The sequence below is a fragment of the Ambystoma mexicanum genome, chromosome 1p (assembly GCF_040938575.1).
Source record: "Ambystoma mexicanum isolate Mex_15411 chromosome 1p, UKY_AmexF1_1, whole genome shotgun sequence".
In the NCBI taxonomy this organism is placed as follows: Eukaryota; Metazoa; Chordata; class Amphibia; order Caudata; family Ambystomatidae; genus Ambystoma; species Ambystoma mexicanum.
In genome coordinates, this window is record NC_090921.1 from 354,338,434 (window position 1) to 354,361,544 (window position 23,111).

General features: G+C 44.7%; 1 protein-coding gene across 1 annotated transcript in view; it reads left to right on the forward strand.

Annotated features, from left to right (window-relative positions):
• The window catches only part of LOC138570121 (sodium/iodide cotransporter-like), a 636,461-nt gene that overhangs the window by 300,967 nt on the left and 312,383 nt on the right, over positions 1–23,111 (forward strand). The window lies entirely within an intron of this gene.

The window sequence follows — 23,111 nt, forward strand, 5'->3', positions numbered from 1 at the left end:
TCCAGGTTATGAGAGCACTTGGATGAAATGAGCAGAGAAGGGAAAGTACCCTACAGACTACAGTAACACCAGACAGGGGCGTATACTCCAAAACGCACCACAACATGAATGCGATTCTAGGGCCTTCCAAAATGCATGGGCAGACCTGATACCGGTGCCAGCCTAAATACATCGAGGGGGTAAGAAGGTAGTTTAAGCAGGGTTTCTGCGTTGTCACAAAATGCTTATTCTGATTGTCTATAAGCACCAGCTTGACATGTGTAACAAGACCTCTCACTAAGGGCCCACATTTCTGTGTAGCACCACTAGACATGCTGGGATACCTTTAGACACCCATGTCCGGCTTTACCTGGCAAGCATAGACATGCCAGAAACACTATCAAATGCCCAGGTTTAGCCCTGCATGGCCATATACTAACATCTTATGCCTGGAAAGCCTTCATATGATGACGTTCAGCCTTGCCTACCATGTATCACAATCATAAGCTTGCCAAAAACACCTTTAGAGGCTAATTCTAAGCTTCACGTGCCAATGCTCAAAACCATTATCCAAGATTTAACCATCATATACTCACGCAGTTCCTCATATTGCAATACACTATTGCCTTATGCCAAAACAGTTTTATATGACCTTGTTCCACTTCCCGTGTGCATCCGTGCATGCGTGCATATTGCCTCATATGTCAGGAACTTTTTATCAAGGTTTGGTTCAACTCTGCATGCACCTCCGGAGCTTCGTACGCAAAAGTGGCCTGGTTTGCCCAAAAACAGATGAATATGCTAAAAATTGCTTCACGTGTCCCCGTCCAGCCTTTCACGGCCATGTAGTGCATGACCCAGTTAACACACACCAATGTGTCCTATACAATGGATGTGCCAATTTCCATGCTGGAATGCCAAGCATAGCACAGAAAGTAGAAGTGGATACTTCACACTCACTAAACAAGTACAAAGCAGACAGAAACTGTAAATGCTCCCCTCATTCACAGTAAAGGTCCAGCATGTACATCAGAAGCGCATGTTTCCACTGCCCAATTACTGCGGGACATGCAGCAGTGCAGGCATTGCCATGTCTACATAGCAGGCCAGGACAGATAGTAACAATGCAGGATGTACTCGCATTCAGTGAACAAACCATGCACTGGCATCCGCAGTACAAGCTGCACTAAATCACAGAACATGGCGAAAGCAGAAGCTTTCATCACTCTAGAGGTCAAGCAGAAGCAAAAGCATGGCAAGCACCTCTCCCACAGAACAGGCGCAGCAGCAGTGCAGGCTTATCACCAGGAGCAGCAAATCAGGCTTCTTTCCCACATGACAACTGCAGCACATGAAGTAAAAGTGCAAGCTTTCCCTACACAACGTGTCAAGTACAGGAAGCAAAAGTGCAAGGTTCCCATCCACACAGCAGGTACTACAAACATAGAGCATTAGATGCATCACTCCTTCAACAGGCACAGCACAAGGAAAAGTGGTGCAAGCTTCCTGGCCACAGAACACGTTCATCACAGGCATCAGCAATCAAGGGAGGACTGGCAACATTTAGCCTGGGGGAGCAAGTGTATTTTTTTAGCCCATCGTGCAGCGGCCCCAACTTCCAGAACAAGTAAACCTAATACAAATGTCTCCCCTCCCACACTTTCTCAAGCATATATAATAGACATGTAAACAAAGGGGGGTCTGGGAATCTCTCTACCAGCACGAACACAGGCCAATGACCTGTTCTTGGGTGAATAACCCTGGGAGAGACTCTACCAAGTCTTTAGCTCACTGTCCTTTTCACAGAGAAGAAATTTCCCCGCATATCAGCCTTTGTCCTGCCCAGGGGCAGTCCAGCGCCGAAATGCTAGGCAATTCTCCTCTGAACAAGAGTACCATCAGTAACCCCATACACGTGTTTCAGCCTTGTTGGGCATCATCAGTGAGGTGAAACTGTTGCCTCTCTAAGAACAGTGAGCAAGGGGTCCACGTCTGGATTGCCCTGTTAACTTAGGGTGAAACCTAAAGTTAATGTATGCAAACAAAGGGGGGTCTGGGAATCTCTCTACCAGCACGAACACAGCCCAATGACCTGTTCTTGGGTGAATAACCCCTGGGAGAGACTCTACCAAGTCTTTAGCTCACTGTCCTTTTCACAGAGAAGAAATTTCCCCGCATATCAGCCTTTGTCCTGCCCAGGGGCAGTCCAGCGCCGAAATGCTAGGCAATTCTCCTCTGAACAAGAGTACCATCAGTAACCCCATACACGTGTTTCAGCCTTGTTGGGCATCATCAGTGAGGTGAAACTGTTGCCTCTCTAGGAACAGTGAGCAAGGGGTCCACGTCTGGATTGCCCTGTTAACTTAGGGTGAAACCCAAAGTTAATGTATGCAAACAAAGGGGGGTCTGGGAATCTCTCTACCAGCACGAACACAGCCCAATGACCTGTTCGTGGGTGAATAACCCCTGGGAGAGACTCTACCAAGTCTTTAGCTCACTGTCCTTTTCACAGAGAAGAAATTTCCCCGCATATCAGCCTTTGTCCTGCCCGGGGGCAGTCCAGCGCCGAAATGCTAGGCAATTCTCATCTGAACAAGAGTACCATCAGTAACCCCATACACGTGTTTCAGCCTTGTTGGGCATCATCAGTGAGGTGAAACTGTTGCCTCTCTAGGAACAGTGAGCAAGGGGTCCACGTCTGGATTTCCCTGTTAACTTAGGGGGAAACCCAAAGTTAATGTATGCAAACAAAGGGGGGTCTGGGAATCTCTCTACCAGCACGAACACAGCCCAATGACCTGTTCTTGGGTGAATAACCCCTGGGAGAGACTCTACCAAGTCTTTAGCTCACTGTCCTTTTCACAGTTAACAGTGCCTCCCTGGGTCCTATAAATGAGAGCAGCATGCTCAGAGTAAACACAATCTATTTGTGGACCCTGAACGGGGACCCAAGCAAACAAGCAAACAGGAGGTTCACTGTTTACTGTGTCTTCCAAATCTTCTTGCTTCTTTACCACAGAACCCGCCCACCCTACAAAAGGGGTCTTTGTTGTGTATGTGATGGGGGCCGCTGTTGTCGCAGCCCCCGGCCGGATAGCCGACTGTCTGACCCCCTGGTGGGGGCAGATCTTTGAACCTGGGCCCTGCCTGATGGTTGTTTCCTTGTGGCGCTTTAGCACCTTGCTGTTTGGAGGAAGGGTGGATTGGCTGTTCGCAACTTACCCTTACGTGGCTTTTGTGCTGCCGAGACTGCGTGTCTCCGTAGCTGGAGGGAAGGAGAGGAGCAGGCGCGGGGGGTTGGGGCTGCCCCTCTCCCAGCTGCCGATGGTAACAGCAGTTACCCTGCCTCGCTTGTGGGATGCCCATGCAGCATTGCCCACAACTCACCTGGACCCACGAGCCACCTGGATGCTCTATCTTAATCCAAGTTCTCAAGTGGCCATGATGGGTTAGGGCAGTGGTGGGCAACCTGCGACCCTCCAGCTGGTTTGGCCTGCGACTCCCATGGATCCGGCACATTGAAAATAGTGGATAGGGCTGGTGGGCATTTTAGGCCAAAACAGCTGGAGGGCCTCAGGTTGCCCACCAATGAGTGAGGAGAATGAATCAGTGGCAGTGGCCTGGCTTCTGCAGCAGGTTGGCACAGCTATGGGCATACCTACGCATGGGTCCCACCATCGTACAAAATTAGAAAAGTAATGGAACAAGTTAAATAATACTTCCACATTTTAAACTGAATGTTAGGCAATATATACAATAAATCACACAAAGAAAACATACCCAATAATGATAAAATACGTATATAATGCATACGTTTATTTAAAAAGCACGTTTATTAGCAAATGCAAAGACTGAACGATGAAAGAAAAGGAAGGGCTGTTAGTCTAAGTATTAAAACAAAGTAAGATGGGTGGCCAAAGCAAACTATCAAAGCTTAAATCAACCACATGACTGAATTTCTGATGGAAGGTTATTATTGTATGTGTCAGTTATATAGCGCCCTTTCCCGTTTGTATGGCCTAAATGCGCTTTGTTTGGTGACCGCATGTTAGGGAGAATTCTCCAGAATGGCTAATTTCCCTTACCTACTGAGTCCCTCAGCAGCTTTACTGGATTTCTAGGATTTATTTTTTTCACCTGGTAAGAGTGTGAGCCTTTTTTCCCACTCTTACATGTGTTTTGCTGTGTGTGTTTAACATTTTCTTGTGTTCATAGACTGTGGAGACTCACCTACTCCATAGGCATCATATTTTTACTGTGTGTTACACAGCACCTTCAGTGCAATGACATAGGGTTGTCTTTTTGGCTTCCCAACTCCGACTCCATTTTCTGGGGCTGACTACTGTCTCCCAGAACATGTAAAGTTGCAATTGACTTTATTAGTCCTTTTTAAAACTCACAGACCCAGTACAAACTATCTTAAATAGAGTTCTGGAAAGGGTTAATACTTATCCCTTTTTGTCTGTTTCTCTTGGAACATTGTTTCGCTCTCTTTTCATTAAGACTTGGCTGGTGGCAGTGGTAACTACCCTATTTTTCCTACCGCGGTTATCTTAAATAACCCTGGTATTTTTTTAGGCTATCTTGGTAGCCTCGAACTTAAACCCGCTAGACTATATATGTTTTTATACGGTGCCGGCTGGGTTTATTCGACATTTATTTTTGTAAAAGTCTTTCTTGTGTTTTTCCCTGTGCGCCAAATTAGGTTTGGTTCCTTTGTTTAATGTCCTTTCACGGGCCTCTATGTCTGGGGGGGAGAGGATGTGAGGAAGGGGTTTAGGACTCCCTGCACAGGGTCTCCTTGGGGACCCATGTCGCACTCTGGTTTGATTGGCTGTGGTGACTGTCCCGGTGGGACAGCCACCCTGCTGTGTGATTGACAGCCAGGCTGTGTGAATGGGGGAACACTGCATAAAAAGCAGGTCTCTGGATCTGGAAAGGCAGAGTCACCACTGGAACGAGAGAACCGAAGAGGAGCTGACAGAAGAGAACCCCTACAATAATTGAACCGCCCAGTGACGCCCTGCTGCATGTCCGAATCTTCATACTCCAACGACAGCGAAGATCTGCAAAGAATCTTCTCCCCTTGAGCTGGTGGACCAACCAGTTCACCCTTACTCCAAGCAATGCTCCGTTCTCTGGTCAAATTTGCTGTACGGAGCTACAGTGAACCGGATAGCCAGGAGGAACGGATCCTGCTTGTGTTTTAAGAGGCGCACCTTTTATTCGTTGCTTTGCTCTGCTGCTGGTTTCTTCCCTGGGCAGTGCAGGATCCTCCAGTCTTCCTACTTCGTGTCAGTACGACAGTTGCTTCAGGAACCGTGAGCTTGCACGACCTGCCAGGAACATCCGGCTCAGCTACAGCCTTCTTCTCCATTTAAGGTACTGTTCAAATCCGGTTGTTCGTTTCGTCCAGCCACGGTGCAAGTGCGTGAAACCTTTTGCCAATCCGAGGACTTCTCCTTCTCTCTTCTTTAAACTAACTTTTCTGCCGACCAACTTCATCCGGAACTCTTGGCAAAGACTTAACCGTGAACTTCCCTGAACTGTGTGATCTTGAGAAAAAGATTATGACCCATTGACTTTGGGCCAGGCCCTGTTTGAATCTGATTTCCTCACTGTAGTTCCTTTTTCTAGATTGCCCTGCGTACACTTGTTGGTGTTACTCAATTTCTGCCTAACTTTGTCTTTCCCGCCCTTTTAAATTGCTGGAGTGCCATTTTGCTCACACTTCATTTTGAGCCTAACTTGTCCAGAATCTATTGGGTGTGGTGTAGTGTATTAAGAGTGTGATTTTTCAACTGCCTTACTTTGGTGAAATGTTTTACAACTGATGTGTAAATAAATGTATATTCTTTTACTCAGAAACCTTGAATCAGTGTTTGTTTGAATCATAGTAATTGCTGTCCTTTGTGTAACTATGAATACTGCTCACTTACTCTTGAGATAAGTCTGGCTGCTCAGCCATCGCTACCACTACTGTGTAGTGCAGGCTTGTACCAAAGGTGAATTTGTACTGTCACTTGTAGTCTTAATTGGGTGTGGTGTTCCCAAAGGGTACTGCATATAATTATGCCTAACACCGCAGTCCATGTGCAGGAGGTTCTAAGAGTTTAAATTAAAGATGCTTGTGTGCTTTTTTGCCGGGTTAGGACTTTTGTGGTTAGACAAGTTCTAGTTCTAGTGCTGAAGATTCAATGTGTGCCCAGCTAAACCGAATTTCTTTTGTTGGTTGTCACGGTATACTAATAGCAGAGGTGTTGAGGTGCGTCAGGGGTTTCAGTGTGGACGGCTATGTGTGCTGCTAGACCAGAATAGTACAGCTGTAGCTGCATTCTAGGGAGCATGGATGGGTGGCCGTGCCTGTGTCCACAGACGTGGTGTAAGGTATATGTACCGTCGCCTTGGGTGTAGTTCGACTGCTTTCTTCTTCTTCTTCTTCTTAGTCCAGTGTGATTGGCTGGTGTCGCTATTCGTGGTCTCCCTGGAACAAAGTCTGAGCAGTGGGAGAGGGCCCAGATTGATAGCGGGCCGGGGTTGAGGGAGGGCGATAGTTTGATACAGTGGGCCTCTGTAAACGCTGCTGGCATCCATGGTGTGTCAGTGTGGAGGGGTGTTGTGTTTGGGAAAGTTGAGTTTGTTACAGTGTGATGCTGCGAACACTGCCGGCATCCGTGGGGTATTGCTGGGTATGAGTCTTGTTTTGTTTGGGAAGGAAGAGTTTGTCACGGTGTGCCGCTGCGAACGCTGCCAGCATCGTCGGGGTAATGGTGGGTATGAGTCTTGTTGTGTTTGGGAAGGAAGAGTTTGTCATGGTGTGCCGCTGCGAATGCTGACGGCATCCGTGGGATATTGGCGCATAGGAGTGTTGTTGTGTTTGGGTCTGCATTTAATGTGCGCCGATCGAGAGTGTAGAGTGGGGAAGGGTTTCAAGAGGAGGGAGGGAAAAGTCAGGTTTTCTGAATGCCAGGTGTTTATTAATATTGCGAATGTCCAGGGGTAAGGAGTTCCAGATGGTCGGTGCTTGGCTGGAGACAGAGGGAGGGTCCACTGAGTTTGGAGGAGTTGTACTGTGGGACTACTAGGAGAGATGCTGTGTCAGATCTGAGAGTCCTTGAGGGGTGGCAGTCGGTGACTTTGTCTTGAAAAATCTCTGGCCCGTATTGTGGATGGCCCGGTGGGTGATGCACATGGCTTTAAAGGTAGTGCATCGGCCAATAGGGAGCCAATGGAGGACTCTCAGTGTAGGACTGATGTGTTCTCTGAGAGGTAGGTTAATGAGCAGGTAGGCTGCAACATTTTGTATTCTTTGCAGTTTCCTAGGTAAAGGAAGTTTGCGCAGTCTAAGCAGGAGAAGATGATGGTGGATAAACTGTGAGAATAGGTGAGGTAAGGGAAGATACGCCTTAAGAAACAGGTTCTGGAAACAGAGTGGACTTTTTGTGAGAGGGATAAATCTATGTCCAGGTAATAGCTTGGGGAAGGAGCAATGTGTTGCCACAGACAAGGATTTCAGTTTTCCCAGGATTGAGGAATTGGGAAAGGAACAGGGGACAAATAACACTATTGGTGGTTCGTAGCGGCTTTGCATAAAATCGAAGAGCATTGTGGGAACATATGAATAGCCACAGATCTTTATATTCGACAAATGTGTCTGTTATAAAACCGTTCCATCCTTGAATCACTAACTACATAAAGCACACTGGATTCGGTGCTCATTTCGTTTTTCACAAAACTCACCACAACATTAATATCTTTGTAACACTGAACGATATGTACTCATTCAGACAACAAGGTTTGGTTGTGAGGACAAAATGGATGCAACATCAGGGGGTCTAAATGTCAGCTGGAGATGTTTCCTTTACTCCATGCAGATATTTTTTGGAGTCACTGTGAGGATGGCTGTGTGCATGCTTAGTTTCTCATGCACATACATTCTAAAACAATTAAATATAGAGCATTGAGTAATTACCATTTATATAGTGCACACCACATATAGAATTGGGTCTTGGAATTTGATAATAGGAGTTACCACATAACAAAATGGTGCTCAATTTATCGACCTCGGAAGGAGGACCTGGACAGTCGAGTCCACCCTCCCATGATACAAATATGGGACTGTTGGTTTTACACAGATTGGAAAGGTGAGTATTTAGCTCACTGTGCTAGATTGCTGACCATGCATTTCAACGGGATGTGTTTCCAGGATGGAAGATGAGCTCAGGCTGTGCATCCGCCCGCATGCATGGCGCAGGTCAATTTCTTCTTCTTCTCCAGAAAATACAATTACCCCTGGGCCTGACTTGGTTGACAGATAAAGGTGCCAGCTGCTGCTGTGATGGCCCTTGCCCCAGGCCTTTACCAGCTGATCCAGCCAGCGGTTCTAGGTCATAAAACCGAATCCCAAAAGCTCGAATTACAAAATTGCAAAGCTGACTTGATTGCATTTTGTGATTCGAGCTTTTTGGATTTGGGTTGTTTGCCCGGCACCCCCCCCCCCTGCAATCCCCTCTCCCCTGTACGGTGTTATGGCCTTCAGTCTTTTCTACCAGGCCGAATGTGCACGAAATGTGCATTCAGCCTTTCTTTTCTGGTATTTTGGTGTGAATCCCTAGCCAGCCCCCAGTTGTTATTGCTAAAGTATTCTGCACGAAGGTAAAATGATACTATAAAAAATAGGACTTATATCTCTCCATTTGCCTGTTCTGAATGCTCACAGGGCCTAGTAGGTCCGCCTCTATCTCTCATTGTTATATTTGCTTTTTATTCCCATGTTCCCTCCCTGTTGCCCTGTGGGTGCTTTGAAACACAATTTACTTGACGTATAAGTGCCTTCCAAATGCACAGTAAATAAATGAATAGTTTCTGTATTATTTATTTTTATTGTATTGATGTTAAGGGAGAAAGGAATGCAGGGTTTAGCCCACTACCTTTAAAGGGCTCCAGGATTTTCATACTCAGTAGGTAGGTCGCACACACACACTGCTTTGCAGCAGAAAAAAAAGAGATGTGCTTCTTCCAGTTTAGTGGATTCATCCTATTGGGGCAGGCACACCTATGTGTAGATCTCCAAAAGATCTAGGGGTTGCCCAGAGATCTGTGTGCAGCCTGCCTGTATATGCTTGAATTTGCAGAAAAGTGTCTCACTGTTTAGCAGGCAATTAAATTGGAACCATTGAATTGAGAACTAATAACCGATATCGGCTTGGAACACCTCACCAAGGACTATTCACAATGGATGCACAGACTGCAATTTACAGTCCTGCACCACTATTAAAAGGTGCCAGCCCAAACGCTGGCTACCCACACCTTGTACATCGCTCCTTTGCTCTCAAGCTAGGTTTGCGCGGTAAACAAAAAAAAATTGCATTAAGATTTGGATTGGATTGTTTGCGGATCGAGGCCTATTATACAGCAGCAGGGCCTGTATTGTATGGGACTATGCATCTCCTTGCCCACTTTTCATGATTCATTTTTGCAAAGCCTGAATATATGACTCCTGCTAATAAACTATTGCCCATCAAAGAAGCATGGCATCTATACTGGTAGTATTTGAAAATACAGAAGGCCCTTCTGAAATAATTACAGATTGCAGTAATTTTGTGAACCTGAAAGATGGTGAAATGTGTGACTTTATAGTGGGCCGGATGGATATTACTCTTTTCTAGCTTTACCTTTGTAAATATCTATTGTCCCACATTAGAAAATTGAAAGTTGAAGTGTCTAACATGCTGCATAACTGAATTCTCTGTGCAAGGCCAGTGGAACATTGGCTATGTCGGTTCCAGAAGGGTATTCCATCAAGTGTCAAAGTCGACTTACAGGCGCAGGTGGTGTGGTGTCTGTCTTTGCAAAAGAACCTTTCCAGTTCTTTGAGGCCATGAGCATGTGTAAAGACTGTGGTATCACATCTGAAACTTTCCTCTTCCCCTTGCAGCTGTCTCAGTCTCATCCTTGTTTATCGAACGCCCCAGGACATGACATATCAATGGCCCAAATTGCGCCACATTGGTAGTTGCTGATCTAAATCTAGACATTATTGGAAGAATCGCTTCTCGAACAGGGGTGTAAAATAGTAAATGACGAACCCACGGCCACGTCAGGTAACTTCTTAGACTGGATGATCTCCTGAAACCTTCAGGTTAGAATGATAAGCACCACTCCATGTATATGGTCAGACCATTGCATTGTTGAATTCTCATTTTATTTAAAAGAAGTTCCAAAAACGGCTATGAACCCAGTATCAGTGGTTTATAACCGGAACTTCAAGAAGGTCACACCATCTCATATCAAGACCTGTCTCCAGGGAATCATGTCCTTTACTATCAGCTCTGACAGCCCGGAGAAACTTGTAGAAATATACAATGAGGAGCTAACCAAGATGCTAGATCAAGTAGTCCCCATGGCAAGAAAAATTGTGAGAGAGAATAGAAACCACAACAAATGGGTCACTGATGAACCTGTCAGTTTAATAAAACTGAAACGAAGCGCCGAACAGGCAAGGGTAAAACATCCATCAGCCCCTAAAAAGTAAAGTGGGAAGATGTTAGAAGCAGAGTATGAAGCCAAGATTACCCTAACAAAAAAGATGTCTTCGAGAAGAAAATTGGGGGGGATTAAAAAAATCCGAAAAAATTGTTTAAGATCTTAAAATTGATGGATAAACCAAAAGCCCTATCCAACCCTTTCATCCCACTGAGAAGGACTGTAATGATGTGCAAATGGCTTTTGCAAACAAAATCAAAATTGCTCGGGAGAAAATAGAAAAGGCAGTAAACACCCTGGATACCCCACGTGATCAATCAAATTGTGCATTTAAACATGTGACCATCCTGGAAATAGAGTCCACCTTGTCAACAATGCATCCCACTCATGCAGTGAAAATATTATACGAGGGAAGTTCATCCTAGAGCAGAGCAAGGAATTTGCACCCTTCTTCACAAGACTGGATAACTCGTCCTTTGAGTATGCCTCAGTTCAGGCAAAATAAAGATAGTTACTGTCTCGCCATTAGTGAATAAGGCAGGCTTGGATCCAAAGGATGCAAAGAATCTAAGGCCTATCGCCAATACAAACTTCCTGCTGAAGATTCTTGATAAAATGGCCACAAAACAATTCCAGGGATACCTGGAGACAGCACTAATACATCACAATAAACTATCAGGTTTTCTAGACCTGCAGACAAACATCATACAACTAGCTGAACAGGGAAAGAATGGACTACTGATCCTTCTCGACCTATGAGCAGCGTTTTATCTGTTAGATCATGATCTCCTCATAGACACTCTCGCGAAGGTAGCGAAGTGCGAGTCACCGGCTACAAACTGGTTTAAATCCTTTCTATCCAATAGGCAATCCACAATCTCTTGGGATGGTGTCTCATCCCAGTCAGCCCCCATTTGGTGCGGAGTCCCACAGGGTGCTTATGTCTCACCAACCCTATTTAATCACTACATCAGGCCTCTTTGTGACATGCTTGAATCATATGGGGTGATGTTTACCAGCTACGCTGATGACACCCAACTGATTCTAGAGATTAACGGAGATCATGGGAGGGACACCACAAACCTGACCATGATCTTTCAAAGCAATAGAGTGGTTTGATGACAGAATGAATTAAAGACGGAACTGCTATTATTGGGGAGCCCAGGGGCCAGAGAAAAATTGGGTCACGAATACCGGCATTGGCTTATCAAAAACATGGTCATCACGGTGGTGGACAAAGTTTAGACCATAGGGGTATACTTTAACGCAGACATCAACACGAAGGCCAGACTACCTACATGGTAAAAAACTGCAACTACTACCTGAAACTTATGAGGAATATTTGACCATTCATCTCAGAAGAGAACAGTGCCTCGATTGGTAGAGGCATTATCTTATCACAAATCGACTACTGTAACCCCCTGCTTATTGGGGTGAAGACAAAATGCATTCATTGGCTGCAAACGCTCCAAAACTATTGAGGCAGGATCATTTAGGGCTTCCCCAGATGGGAACATATCTCCGCAGGGCGAGAATCCCTTCATTGGTTGCCCATTGCGGCTCGCATCCACTTCAAAACAGCCAATATTGTCTATAAATGTCATAATGGTCATGCCCCAAATGATCTAAAGACCCGGACGTTTTCTTACGTTCCTAACCGGGTTCTAAAATCGGCTAACATGGGAACAATTAAAACGCTCAGATTCAGAAAGGCTGGTGAACTTGGCAGATCCTTCCATACGAGAGCCGCACAGATGTGGAATGCGCTCACAAGCAAGCGTCTACTGGAAAAAAAAGTCAACTGCTTTCGGGCCCTATTGAAAACGTTACTGTTTAAAATTGGTTAATAAGCACCACCTAGGAAATCTTTGAAATCTAATTTGTACATGTTCTGTCCCATCTAGCAAAAGTCCTTCTGTGTCTTTGTACGCCATGATGTCTGAGTGTTCCCTGCACTATATAAGTAAATAAACAAATAAATAAATAAAATAATGCTGGGTAAAATTTGCTCTGGGCCAAATGGTCCGCTTTGCCATAAGGGAAGAAGCGGTGTGTCTTCAGAGACTTACTAAGTCGGAGGTGGTCCAGCTCAAGTCTTAGTGATAACGAGAGAGAGAGAGAGAGAAAGAGAGAGAGAAAGAGAGAGAGAGAGAGAGAAAGAGAGAGAGAGAAGCCTTGGATCAACTAACCCCCAAATCTTTGGTTGTTCGCCTTATGGGAGGACAGCTATTGTTGAGAAGCCAATGTCAGGTGCCTGGTTGGCTGATAAAGCACGATCACTATGGAAAGGTAGTTTGGTGCCAATCCATAGTATTCTTTGTGTGTTTTGCAGAGCACGAAAGCTTCAGTACTGAACTGGCAGCAAATGTAAACATATCAGTGTTGGAGTGATATAGTTAAAAAAAATGTGGTTTAACGGGAGCTTGACAGCAAAGATATGGACATATTGTAGGTAGAGCCACTATAATTCCTCTTGAACAAATTGTGGAATTACTAGACTGGAGGCATAATATTAGATTTATGTGTTTCTGTAGATTGCAAAATGGCAGAAGCTATAGCAGGCTGAAGGATTATTGTTTTTTTGTTAGTTTCATTTATAAAAGCCATTTGACGAGTGTCGGGAAATGGAAAGTTGATCTGTTTTCATGACCTGAATATGAAAGTACTCCTACAAAATATAAGCGCCTATAATTCTTTTTAGAACAAATTGAGGTACTGATTGGTGAGCTAAAGTGGTGTTCTGAGAATAAAGAAAAATATATTCCTGCTTGACATATTGCATTAATTGAGGAAAACGCATTGCATACATAAGGTTGGAATTAATCTTTTATGGGAAGACGGTCGGCTTGAGCTAGCTATGAAAACGATTGCAATGCTGGACATGTCAATCTGTTAGCAGGACATCCGGGAGCAGACAAAATAACTGATATAATCACACATTGGTTTTTGGGGGTTCTATGTACATAGAGACATTTAGGACCATTCAATATATATAATTCTGTAAAGATGTGTGTACATTGCGAACTGGGCATGAGCACAACATCATGCACTTTTCCTCCTCTGTCAAAATTATATGAGGTCCCAAACAAGCAAGGTTCTCCAGCTATGGGAGAAGAAACAATATCTTCACAAACAAGATGCAAAGAAGTCTGAACACCTCATTGATGCTATTTGTCCCCTCTTCCTCTTAGGGGTATTTAGAGAGTACAATGGGAGTGCATAATGCTGCCAATCTTGTGATGATAACTTTCTATCAGAACATAATTCATTAGGTTATTCTAGGTTTTAATTATGTACTTTTCTCAAAAGTATACAAGTTATTAAAGTGTAACTGAACTGTATACTATAGGTGATCTTTAGAAAGGAACATTGTAAAATTTCCAACAAGAACAAGTTTATTATATTAGTACAACTAAATCATTTCTATTTTTTTAATAGCTTCTTTTGCCGAGAATGAACAGAATTTTGTCTCTCAAAATGTCTTTTCTTCTTGGAAAGGGTGACATGCAGATTAAAACCAATGATCTGTTTCTTCGCTCAGAAATTAGGGGAATCCTTAATTCATGCTCCACTAATTTGTTGGTCGTGCTGTAGAACCAACACATTGGCTATCGTATGCACAAATGTTACCATTTCACAAAAAAACTGTATTGCAGATCTTGACCATAGTCCATCTGTATTGCAGATAGCTGACCATAGTCTGAACAGACATGAAATAAAAGAGCATAACATTAAATGTAAATTGTACTTCTAATTTCAAGTGACTATTCAGTGTTTTTTCTCTGGTCTCTATGCTGTCAGCAACGGCTGAGGTGCTGCTATAAAATGCATGCTTGACAACATGACTCACTCCCACAGAGAGTGGGAGAGATATAGCATGAGATAAAGGGAAATAGAGAACTAAAGAGAGACAGAGAGAATAGATCAGAGAAAGAGAGAACCAAATAGGTATATGATATGTCGGGTATAGTTAATTGAGCAATAAACCTCTCCGGGCAGTGACTTTTCCGGGCCATGATGTAAAGACCCTGTTCAAAGCCTCATGATTGGCTGGGAAGACACCCCCCCACCTCTGCCGGGTGCTCATGTTGAATATTGTGGACAGTGTGCCCAATCTTAAAGACCATCGCAAATGTCCAGCGGGGAAATAATATGATTACCAAGACCAAGGTGACCATGGCACAAGTGTCTTTAGATGTTATCACTGTTCTAGTATTTAATAAGCATTCTTCTAAATCTAGATGTGCCTTTTAAGATTGCTCACTATAACTCAAGTATTCCTTAGGGAAAAGTGGCATCTTTATATTATCTATGGTAGTGAGTGATCGAGAAAAACAGTGCAGGTTCAGGGTTTGGAGAGGACTGAGCAGTTTGCGGACGATGGAGTTTATATTTATTCAACTCTTCATCTGCAGAGTGATCCAGTGAAACATTGCAAATTGGACAGACCTGCTACGAATGGCAAAATTTGCTAACAACGCTGTCTCATGTGAGTCTACAGGGATCTCACCCGTTCAGTGTGTTAAAGTTTGTAGTTCATGATGTCTGTCTATAGCAGCCAGTACATGCCCAGCGATGTTCAAAAGTAATTGAAACAAATCATGGCAAAGCAATTTCTAAAATGTAGCAATCGTGTAAGAGAGTTATACGAAATAGGCAAATGTGTAAATAAATCCTGCTCTGGTTTGTCTGGTTGGAGATGGAGAGAGGCATGTTACTAAGAATCTACAGATTCTAGGGCTCCATTGGAAATAGTTCTCTCAATTTGAGGGCACTTTTCCTATTGTGGTAGATTGCATCCTACACATGATGAATCCAGTGATGGAAGTCTACCAAAAAAGTAGTGGCACGATGACTCCAGCGGGGGGCAGAGTAGGAAGGAAAGGGGCAACATGCAGCACGTTTTTCAAGGGTTGCACCCATGCTAGTTGACAGCCAATTGAGTTGAAACAGATGTCAGATTAGCTGTGAGCTGATATCTGGTGGTAAAATGGAGAAGTGTGCTTTAACTTCACAAAAAATTGTACCGGAATGGTGAAAATGGTTGCAAAAAGTAATGGAGCTGTTAACAGTAAAAAATAAAAGTAGTGGAACAACCCACCCTACAGTTTTCCGCTCACTTTGACCACTAGATAATTTAATGCTATTTGTCACGCCCCTTGTTAACACCTAGTGGGTCTCAAAGTAATCTAGTTTTTTTTCCACATGTTTTGACATTTCAGATAGAATTACGGAATTTGAGGCTGGTGAGACACATAACACACAACTATCTACTGGACGTCGGATGTATGTTTTCTCTTCTTCTGCATTAACATTGCCAAACATTCACCTAGTCACATTTACTTCTTCATACTTTTACTTGTCCTGTCTTTCCCTTCTTCGAACATTCACTTCATCATTACAGGGGAGACCCCCTTTAACCCTTCTTCTTTTCTCACCCATATTCTTCCATCAAGGACCCCCTTGGCCTCTACACCTAAACGCGCAGCTTACCTTCTCATACCCATTGCTACCTTAATGGCGTGAAGATGCAGACGAAGTAAATGTCTGGCAAAGGGGATGTCGAAGAGTTGCGTACAGAAGGTTTTTAGACAAAATAAAGGAGGATACCCTCGACATTAACACTATCCAATAGGTCGGAACGTGTATGACAATGAATACTTTGTGTGGGAGCCACAGAAAACGTTCATATTAAATATCTAACTAATTACTTTACATTGATGTTACCCATATAGCCATTCGGGGTTTTTGACTGGTGCAGTAATGGTGATTTTGTGAGACTAAAATCAGAAGGCTAGCAGAGGAACGTGGAGCATCCAGAAACATCCCCTTCCTAAAGGTTGGATCCCATGGGCAATGAAAGGGGTCAGTAGTAAAACTATTGTGAGAAAGTGAGACACGCTTTTGGGCAGTGTTGCTTATAGCAAGATGCCCTTGTGGTCTTGGTGACGTCATGCGGTTTGAGAAGAGAGTCTGGGCAGCCAGAGGGGTTAGAAGGATGGCAGCATCCGCCCCGTATCCCATCTTAGAGCGGGAGCAGGGCCGCGTCACTGCCGCGTCCATGGCATGGGGTACTTCGAGCGTAGCTGCGTCGCAGGCAGGTCTGGAGAAGATTGTGTTTGTTAGGCAGGACTTGCAGTCATAGTTACGAATGAGGGAAGCCACCGTGTGTTCCTGTTATGATTTATCATGGGTAGACGAGTGGCACTGCTTAGCTGAGCATGTTCCATGCCAGCGTGAAGGGCGATGCTCAAAACTGGAACACTAACTTTGTTCAAGTACTTACGTTTCATGCACTTTAAATAAGGCTAATTGTTTAGTCTGTTTTCTTCTTGTATTTCTGTTAAAAAAACATGAAGCAATTGGAAAGCATTTTCCCTTGATCAGCTCCCATGCTGTCATTTAGACCTTGCAGGCCTCCGGGCTCTATTTCAGTGAGTTCCTCTGTTTTTCTCATGCAAAAAAGTTTTTAAAGTCCATTCACCAAAATGCCAAAAGTGTTAGTCGAAGTTAATGCCACTGCCAAGTGGAAGTGACATGACACACTCCCTAAGACATCAAAAGGAGTGGTGACATATTACCTTTAACCACAATTACATCACATGTAGCCATTTCATATGACCTTTGGCAATGGTGCCGTCACAGGAAGTGACTTCACAACCTAACTGGACAAATACACATATGTACTTTTGATAGAATAATAATTTCGTAGCTTTTTGTTTTCTTTAGTCAGCCAACATATTTTAACTCAGGTGCTGTCTTGCTATTTTGGTTCTTATTTTATTTAAAGTACTCTTTCTCTAGTGGGTGGGGTCCTGATATGACAAGGATACACCCAGCAGAACCCATATATGCCAGTGGCACCTGTCGCTTCCGTTGTTACAGACGAATACAGCCAGTTATTACAACAATTATGCCTCAAATGCCAGGAATACTTGTATTCTTAACTATAATCCTGCATTCTCAGGTGCTGCCATAATATGGCAAGTAGCCTCCTATATACAGAGGCTGCCATCCTATGTAGACTGTAGCCTCACACGCCAGGAATATACATAATATGTAAGGTGCATCCTTACATGTTCAGTTGCTGACATCCTATGCCAATTACAGCCTCATATACCCCAGTATGGTCACATCCATTGCCAATGAATACCACATATACATAATCACATGCCTCTTTCTGCCATCAAGTTCCAAGCACAGCTTCAAGTGCCCCAGTAAAACCCTTCAACACCAGTTAGTCCCTAAAGACATCTGAAAGGTTGACTGGTTGGTATTATAGGCCAGGTGTAGCCTTAAAATGTCCCAATATGGCCATCATAAAATGCTAGCTATTGCCTCATATGAAACACTTGTGTATAGGCGCGTTATTAATGCCATATCATATCATATCATGGCATACCCATGCTACAGACTTCAGATCCACAGTGCTGTGTACACTCATCCACCTGCCCACTGCCCCGTCATCCTTAATTTACAGCTCCTGACACCACTCTTAAATTTCAATCATCAGGCGTCTTCTCATCGAGCGTCTTCTCATCTTCTCCCGATGCCGAGGTAGATCTTGATCATCCCACACATCCTTGTCTTCTACTGATACCTCTTCCTGTAAGCATCACTCAGTAGCGTTCTGCTGATGTGCTGCTGGTAGAAACAAGAGTTCCCACCACTTGCTCATTCCCCAGCCTCTTTAAAGGCAATAGGTGTTAGAGTTTCTCACTGCCACTCCAGAGCTCGATCCTTTGTGGCATTTATGTCATTATGGCAGTAGTGGAGGGCATTAAAGCCTGTTCTTAGATGGCGGCTGCATTTCAGCATGCTGAGGTCATGTCGTTTGGGATGCGACTGTGTCTACGCTTATCTGAACGCTGGTTCCTCAAAAGAGGACCTTGTCTGGTAAACGATACATTGCAACTAGGATCTCCCGTTGCACCAACAATTCCTTTTCCTTCTCCTGGTATACTTTCTCTTCTTTCCTGGTCCCGCTAATGCTCCCAGTCTATTGTCTATGATTGAAAAATTAAAAGTCTACATCTGGCTGACTATCTTCCTGTTCTATGCTCAGAAGACCCTTCAGAATACTTTTGCGGCCAGCGCCCCTGTCTCTTCTCTGGACGGGTTTCCCCCAAATTGGGTTTTTCTCCTGTTTGGGTCCTGTTCTCCCAAGGTAGCCTATACCGTACCTGTTGCCATGTTCAGGCAGCACAGTGGCTTCTTGGGGAGACAGACCTTGCCTCTTTGCACCTCATTCTCTCAAGGTTCCGCAGGTAAGGTGTTTCGTTGATAAATTGTGATGCAACCTGGAGCAAGAGAAGATGGAGCAGTTACAAGAGCTTGTTGCTGCGATCCAAGGCCTCACACTTGAGGTTCAGAACCATAAGACTGAAAACGCTGTATTGCGTCAGGCAATGGTCAATGGTTATGTCTCTGTTGAAAATGCTCGGTTCGCGCTGGCTCCATAGAAAGATTTTATGGAGCCCCTAAGAAATACAAAGAATTAATAGATGCCTGCACAGTTACCTTTGCCTTCCGTCAAGCCTCTTTTCCACCCGATACAGCGGGAGTAGGATTTTTGGTTTCTCAATTGTCAGGAAGTGCCTTGGCTTGGGCAACTCCCTTAGTCACCTCAGGGGATCATTATCAAAGGTTCCTTACTGCATTTGCAGGGATCTTTGACCAGCCTGAGTTAACCTACACCAAACCTGACACCTTGTTGGACTTTGTTCAAAGCAACTTGGACGTTCTGATCTATCCTACGAAGTTTAAGAAACTCGCTCAACAAACTGCATGGCCAGAGGAAGCATGTTATTTTCTGTACAGAAGAGGCCTGTCAGAAGGTCTCAAAGATGAACTATGCAAGGTTTCTCAACCCTCTACCTTTGATGATCTTATTAAATTAATTCTATGAATGGACTATTAGAAACAAGAAAGAAGGTAGGAAAAAAGAAAAGAACGAACAAGTAACTCGTACTGCAGTTTCCGAGTCGCTCCCTCTGACTGAAACACCCTGCGGTGGTGAGCCTATGCAAATCAGGAAAGCACGAGGGCCCTTGGCCGAAGACGAAAAGCAGAGAGGATGCACAAAAGGGTTGTGCATGAATTGTAAAATGCCCAATCATTTGGTGTAACATTGCCTGATAGCACCTCCTCGAAAAGGGGGAAACACCAGCTCCCGTTCGTAGGGGGGACGCTAGTCTGGGAGAGCGTATCTGGTCCTCACGTTTGGGGTTTATCTAATCAAAAGGTATAACAATCAGTGCCTTTATTGGTCATTTACATCACCCTGAATATACAACCTGGCGGTGTGTAGCAGTGTGTTTCGTGGCAGCGTGGTGCAAGGAGCAACAGGAGAAACCGGAGACCTGAGAAGTCTGAGGAGTCTGTCCTTTGTTTCTATTATTCTAGCAGGAGGAGGAACCTTCAAAGACTCACAACCTGCGTGAAGCGCAGCGGTGTGTAGCAGCGTGTTTCGTGGCAGCGTGGTGCAAGGAGCAACATGAGAAACCGGAGACCTGAGAAGTATGAGGAGTCTGTCCTTTGTCTCTATTATTCTAACAGGAGGAGGAACCTTCAAAGACTCACACCCTGTACGGAGCGCAGCAGTGTGTAGCAGTGTGTTTCGTGGCAGCGTGGTGCAAGGAGCAACAGGAGAAAATGGAGACCTGAGTCGTCTGAGAAGTGTGTCTTTTGTCTCTATTATTCTAGCAGGAGGAGGAACCATCAAAGACTCACACCCTGCACGGAGCGCAGTGGTTTGTACCAGTGTGTTTTGTGTTTGGGGTTCGGGGCTGCGGTGGTGAGGCTTCCGTTTGCAAATAAGGTAACCCGCGAGCCTATTAGACTCTTCAGTGCTTGTTTACCCCCACATTTACACACCCGTGAAACCCTGCTGCTCTGTTCTGTACTCCCCACCCCACCCCAGCTAATCAGCAAGACTTTACACAAGCCACTTTATCAAGATTGTATAATTTGTGTTTTAAACAATGGTCCCGTGCCAGCAGTTCTGCGTGTCAGGGGCGTCACATCGTTCTTGCCTGTTTTATTTGACATCTTTTATTGCACTTCAGGCACCAAATCACTGTGACCAGGAAGAGGAGCTTTACAACGCCTGGCAAGGGGCGCTTTGCGTCTTGCTCCTGTACTTAAAATGTGGCCTCCTGGATTTTGCTCCTTTCTGTGAACTTGGGAACTGCTGCTCTCGGCCCTGCTGAGAGTCGCTGCTCTGCTCAGCCTCTGAAACCATTCTGGGGGAGGACGAGGTAGGTTTGCTCACCATAATACTGATCAGGAAATCAACCATCAATCACCAGCATAGCGCGCAACCACTGTGCTTACAACTTTAGTAGTGTCTAATCAGTGAGCGACTGAAGGCCAGGGTGCCTTTGAGCTCATTGTTAGATTGCACTGGTTCAATCTATTGTAGTGGTGCGGTCTGCTCTGATTTTACTGCTCCATACCGCAAGCACTGTGGGTCACGCTCTGGTTGTTGAGGCACACAGGGTCTCTTTTATTTTGCTTTGCGTACCTCATACTTTCTTTTACCAGAAGTCATGTGCTTACGTACTATGCTGGGTTACGCAGTGGCAAGACCACGGTCAGCAAGTTGGAAACACTCACTGATCATTTGGGAGGGGCTTCTAATTGGCCCGAACAGCATATTTTGCCGTCATTAAGGAATTCCAATGCTTTACCACCAACTGCAGACTGTTCAGTCTCACTGATTCATGTTGATCCTGAGGATCTGATTGACTGCGTTGGATCTAACTTAATTTTGGATGTTTCGATTTTGGCTCCTGTTGTATCCTCCGGATTTGCCAAACGTATCTGCCTGTCCTTGGGCGGGCCTATTACCCAATCTCGGCATGGCTCTCTATTTCAATCACGAGGCATAGAGGTGGTTAAATTGTTTAGAGCTTCTCCCCTGCCATCACGACCGCAAGGTTTGGATCATGATAAGCCTTCCACTGTTTGTCATGGCTCTTCCGCTTTACCTGATACCCACATTTCTTTCAACCAACCCTGGCCTTCTACATCTCTTTGCTCATCTCCTTCTCTGGAGTTGAGGCCCGGCAACAATAACATGGGCTATGTCCCTCAGGCTCAGGAAGGGCCCTTAGTGGACGCTTTTCCCTTTCCAGTTCTGAACCGGATTATACTATGGACCGGGGCCACAATATGAACATGTATGAACTGAGAGAGTTTAGTTCTTCTCCTAAAGACCTGCTTACTAAAGTTCACTTTATTGAGAGTTTTATTGTGGCTCTGAGTGTCCCGGGGCTCTTTCAAAGAATGCATTGCTTAGTGGTAGATCGGCTGTGGCCAATCGAGTCTCTGTGGTGAGTCAAACTTCCTTCCTCGATATGGTGGTGCCCTCTACTAAGGTTGTTGAGCCGGGTGATTTACCAGGGTCTTGGTTCCTGTTTGTGAGGTTGCTCCACCTAAGCCTTCTTAAATATCATTAGATCCTATTCCCCCTCAACAATCTTTGGAGTCTCAGTGTGCTCCGCACCCTTCTAGGACTTCTCTCGGGGATGTTTTAGCAGCTGCCAAGGGAGCTGGGCGTAGAAGGAAGAAGAAAGTAAAAACTCTTACCAAACGAAGGCCGGCTCTTGGCCGCTCTAACAGAGGCTCTCTGAAATGCTTATATTCCCTGAAAGCCCAGACTGAAATATTCTCTGAGGTGGATGACCTTGAAAATACTTTGCCTTGTGCCCCTTCCACTTAGGGGGCAGGTGCACAAGGTAAGGGTAAGTACACCTCTGTTAGTCACCTCTCCTTGGCTTCCAATGCCTCCAACAAAAAAATAATTGGTAACAGCATGCCTTAAACCTAAGAGTGTTGTTACCGAGGCAGCATTGAATCTTTCTTCCCTGTCGGCTTATTCGATCGAACCTGACGAAGAGGCTTAATAGTCCCAGGCGCAACTGGTTTCTGTTTCTCACCCAATTCTTCCCCCAGGGTGACAGAGATATTAGTCAAGTGGCTTTGGTTCTATCTACGTATTTACAGTGTACACTGCACAAAAAACTCAACCCAACTGTCTCCTCTTTCGTATCAGATGAAGATATAACTGGTACCTTGGATACTGCTTCTTAGTGTTTCCTAACCATGGAAGAAAGAAGGAGGTCTCTAGCCATTGTCCTGGAGTTGGGTGACTTGCCTTCTGGTTCTGCTAGATTCCCAAAGGGTCCTGCGGGGGGGTTCACATTCAGACTCCCAGTAAAGGATGAGGCACTGGATAAAGGTTCTGCTTCTACAGCCGGTCCTTCGTCCTTGAGTTTAGGGGAAGAGTTGAGTTCTATCTGCTTGAGACGTAACTTTAAGGTTGAAGGAACTGTATCCTTTGAACCACCAATACATTTTGGTCTTATTTTGGCAGATTCCTAGTCTCCAATCACTCTATTCCAAAGACATTCTTCTTAGATTTTTGCCACATTGACATGGTGAAAATTGTTTTTATTCAGCAATGGTGTATAATTTGGTTATGGCCGATGGAGATTGATTAACATGGAGTATACGTCTTCCAAGGATTGACCTCAGGAGGGATCAAACTTGGCTAGTCAGGGGGAGGAGTGGGCTCCGAGGTTAACCCGCGTGATCCCCTGAAGATAAGTATTCAGTTGGCTGACAGACAACAAATCACTAAC